The following is a 5191-nucleotide window of genomic DNA, read 5'->3' as shown; positions in this document are numbered from 1 at the left end:
GATGTGTCTGAAGAGGAAATTAATTTAATGAAAGAAAATGCCATTCCGAGGAATACCAAACACGCCGCAAAGTTTGGAATATCTGGTTCTACGCCACATTTCCGTCTTTCACTGGATGGCTGGATGTAAGACTGAGGTTCTTTTTCCAAATACAAACTTTCTCATTTCTTTTTGTCTCCAACAGTAAATCAGTGGGTTAACAAGCGAGTTTTACATGGCAAATATATGCACCCATACTTGGTGGATGGGGAAAATATTAGAAAGGCCTGTAATCAGAACGACAAGACTGAAACCAAGTGGTAAAAAGCAGAAAACAGCCGATCAAACAGCTATCTTTATGTTGATGTCCGTTACAATGTTTGAGTGGTACATCGTAAATTTGATCGCTAGAAACCTCTCGAAAGTGACCAACATCAGATGAAGGGATGACGCCATTACCAATAGTGCGAGAGAAGCGCTGTGAACATTTTCTACCGTTTGACTGCCTCTTAGATCAAATATTAGGAACACTTTCCACGCGATATACGATGTTTGGCCAATAAGACCAGTTAATGCGTCCGTCCGTTACTGTTAGTTCGGAGTGGAGGTCTTTTTTTTCACCAGCACGTTAAACAGAACGGCAAAGGGACATATGATGGCATCGAAAATGATACCAATGACAAAATTATACCTGAAGAGAATTCTTTGCTGTTTCGCCTTCTGTAATGGTTATGTTTGAAGCGTTTGTTAAACTCGCCCAGGATAAGTTTGCTATGGCGAACTGGAAGCCTTCTCAATTCAACTCGGTTCTTGAATTGGTTCATTCTTTTTGTTATTTACTATTTTGCTTCTGATCAGCCGCTAAATTAAGGTACAAATGTATGAAAACGGAGGAAAGAAAAGGAAGAGGAAATCTGACTGGCTTTCATAAGTAAGCAGTTTAAGCATCCCTTAAGAAGAACTTCTCAGTCCATGTTTTCACAAACAATACATAATAAAGTTGCCAAGGAAACAACTGATGCAGCGTAATCAGTAAAATCTCCCTCAAGCTTTTCATGCAAGTTCCGCAACGGTTATTTAAATCACAAAGAGTTTTGATATATTTCCTCACCCTCATTACAGCCCATTGTAACTGAGGTCGAGATAAATAGGAGTGGGTTGCTCTTCTCTACACATAGCATGTTCTAACTTCAGGAAATGTTTTCGCCTTGCACCGCTTGATAATCATTACGTGGTTGAAGAAGTTTTTATTTATCAGTCGCCAACTAAGATTTGTATCTATTGATTTATTTGAAATATACTTTGCTTTGGCGCTTACGATGAAAGCTAGGTATTTATAACGCGGCCTAGCTACGGCCATTTAAATCATTTGTCAGTTTAAAGCTTAATACCTCAATGGGGTTCAGCAACTAAAATTTGAATTTCCAAATAAAAACTTAATAATTTCATTCACAACTTTCTCGTTGTTGGTACTATAGTTTTATATTTTCGTGGCGATTTTGTGCATCATACAAGCAATATTTCGCACAAGGAGAACAAGTCGATATGAACGCAGTTGGACACAGCTAATGAAAAAATATGGACATTCTTGCTAACGATGCAACAAATTTTGCACAAGAGAACGATATTTCACCATTTTCAGTGCCTGTTAAAGTTTATTGTGATTAATTTTTTTATATCACGATTGCTAAACACATTCATAACGTACAATTGAATCAATCCAACAATAATAGAATTAAACAGAAACCGCAGCAATGGCTTGTCATTCGGAGCTGAGGATTTCTTAAAATAAAGAAAATTGTTTCTAGAGATTTTCAGTGTGTATTTTTAAAATATTTTAATGTTTTAAATTTGTAGGGTAACATGTAGATCTTCAGGGGTGTCTTTCAGAGATCGTTGGTACGCCTGTCGCTTCAAAACCCCTCAAAAGTTGTGCAAGCGTTGAGTTTAAAAATTTTAAATCAGGAGAAATAACTCGATGAAATATTTCGTATAATGGTAAGCATGCACAAGTCCTTACACGAGAAATTAACGATGTTTTATAAATTGAATTGCCCGCTTTCTTTTTCGCATGCGCGACCAAATAAACCGGCAGTCGATAGACTGCAAACCTTTGTGAGGCTTTCTCGAAATTCGTATGGATTGCGAAGAAAATACACTTTGAACGCGGTGATTAAATTATTTAAAGGGGGAAAGTTTCTAAAAAAACTGGTGCTGCGTCGGTGCAGAAGTACAACAAGATAATTTCGTTCTATCAACTGAGTTGATACGTGTAATGTTCATTGTCAACAGTTTTTCGCGTCAATAGCCCGTTAACATTTTGGCCAAGTTTCGTAACAATCCTCACAATATACATAACCTATTAAGAGGCTCTCCGCGTAAGAACTGACTACTCGAATTTTGGCCTATCACAGAATTCCCTCAGATTTTTACTGTGAGATATTTGATCTATTCTATGAGAAAAAAATTGTATTTATTTGGTCCGTAGAGCTATTTTATCAAATTTTTGGCGACGAGGTGTGAGGACGGTCAAAAACAAGGAAAATTGTTTATTTCAGAGTCAATTTTCAGCGTTTCGCTGGAGGCTCCAAAAACTTACGCATTTGTTCAGATAGCATAAATCGGACATGTGGTATCATTTTTCATCTCTTCTGTTGATTAATAGCAAAATATATGAATTCTGACCAAACAATTAAGAATTACGCTGTTTTGAAAATACCAGACAAACAGCACTTTCCAAATTTGAGTGAGTGTGCTGTTGTTCCAAGACGCTTTTCTCAAAAGTATAATGGGATCTGGAGTCCTCACCGCTATCCTTGTTTATTACTAGGGCTGGTGTGCCGAAAACAACGAAAACATTTTTACCAACTGGTCTTTTCGAGCTACAGGAGCTCGATGAACTTTACTAATTTTCTACGGTCAAAGTGCATATGACTTAATTTATGCATATTTGTGTTTCTCTATTTCTCGTTCAAAATCAATATTTGAGGCGGTGCCTATTTTCAAAACTAGCACGGTTGTTTTTATAAGGTGAGGAGATCCATAGAGTCATCCAAACTTGCCCCAAATCTAGCAATTACGAAGGTACAAATGAATATCTGTGTGACATTACGTTTAACTGTCTCATGAGGGCTAGAACACCTTGACAAAATTCCATTCAGTTAGTCTTGACCGCTGTCTTATGCTGTAAAAAACTAAAATAGACTTAGAAACGCTCATTCCAAATATGTCAGTTATGAAGAGAACTCCATGTCTTACAAGAGCTCGAAAACATCTCCCCGAGAATGGGTTGATTCAGTCATGTATCACGCTCTGGATTCATATATATCTACATCGCACAGAAATGGTTTGTGTCAAGAGTAATACTTCTCCTATTTTTACTGTAATTTATAACAGAATTTACCTTATTATGAACCAAAAAGTAAGTTTTTTGAAGACATGATTATGACGATGTCGATTTCAGGCGGCAAGCACGTTGAAATGCTCATGTTTTTAGGTGATACCGTAAAATGGTAAAACTAAAGTAAAAAAAATAAAATACAAAATCAGTGGCCACTAAAAGTTAAATGAATAAGTTTTCTCTTTTATTTTTGATAATCACCGAGTCTCGACCATAACCATAGGTTTTGGTCGAGACTCGTCATAGCTGTTTCCTGAGGGCGTCAAATACCTTAGTCACGTGATGTCCATTATTCCCCTAAATAATTTTTTAAATATAGACTAGTGAGCAGCACTTCTGCGAACAGTAGTTGTAAAACTTTTTTTATTTTCTTACGCGTTTCGTCTAACTGTCCTAGACTTCTTCAGGGAGTTTTACAAGTATAACTAAACGCCTGTATTTATAAGCCAAAGTTACAGGGGCCGATGACCGTAAAGGCTTGGCCGGACTTACGAACAGGAACAGGCAAAGTGTAAGGCAAGGTGAGAAAAATATTTTGGGGGCCACGGCTTTTAGCTAAAATCGTTTCCCTGCATCCCTAACGGCCGACAAGATGAAGTTGTTGTGGTAACCTAGTGCTTCATCGCTCATTAGGTAAATTTCACTAATTTGGGGGCATAGATGCGCGCTGTTATCAACGTTAAAGTTATTCAAAGTTACAAAATCTGTACACCTTCGGCCTTTTCCACCTGTAAGACTTGAAAACGAAGACAATTCCGCCATTCTTGAAGGCAAACAGTAACATAACATAACATAACATAACATAAAACCTTTATTTACACACGATAAGATTTAAAGCTCATAAGCTTGTGGGGTCGTGTATACTAAGTACGTCACAAAATATATACATGTAAATGTTTAATAAAAACTAACTAGAAAAAAACTCAAAAACTTAAAAGTGCACATAGTCGCTGACTCTCTGTCTCGACGTGGAGATTGCTGTGCCATCAAAGATAAAATATTTGAAATAATCCCTGGCAGTTAGCCGTTTCTTTAATTCCTTGAAGCTTACATTAGTTATTTTTTCATTGAAGTTCACCAGATTCCATAATATAGGCCCTCGAAAGGCTAATGAGTCTTTAATAAATCTGCTTTTGTGTCTGCGGATAGCTGCTACCTCATGCCCTCTCAGTGAGTAATAGTTGTCTCGTTTACTAAAAATATTTCCACATAAACTGTCAGGTAATATATTTTTGTATGCGTTGTACATTATTTCAAATATTTCCTGTTTGTACCTTAATCTAATTGTTGACCAATTCACGGATTTCATTACTTCGCTGGATGCCATGTCTTTAGATAAATTAAAAATATTCCTGGCGGCCCTACAGTGCAATCTATCAATTGATTTAATTAACTCTGAATCACAACACGATCCCCATTAAACAAGGCCATAATTTATCGATGGTAAAATAACACTAAAATAGAATTTCTTCAAAACATCTTTTGCTAAAAATCTAGAGTGATTTATAATTCAAATTTGTTCGCGAAGTTTTTCTTAAGGTCCAATACATGCGGTATCCAAGTGAGGTTGTGATCTACAGTCATTCCCAATAATCGCGTTATTGCAACGTAACGCAGTGCAGAGTCTCCTAGAAGCAGCGTTGGTAGAGGACCTATAATGGTTTTCTTGCTAATTATCAAAACTTCGCTTTTACCTGGGTGTGGTGTTAATCGATTTACAAGGCTCCATCAGCAGACTTCTTGTAAAGCCTTCAGTAAAGCAATGGCTAAATCCTCAGATTGTCCAATTGTCCAGGTGTCCAGATTGTCCAG

Source organism: Stylophora pistillata, chromosome 12 (assembly GCF_964205215.1).
Source record: "Stylophora pistillata chromosome 12, jaStyPist1.2, whole genome shotgun sequence".
Lineage (NCBI taxonomy): Eukaryota > Metazoa > Cnidaria > Anthozoa > Scleractinia > Pocilloporidae > Stylophora > Stylophora pistillata.
Note: the sequence above shows the minus strand (reverse complement) of the source record.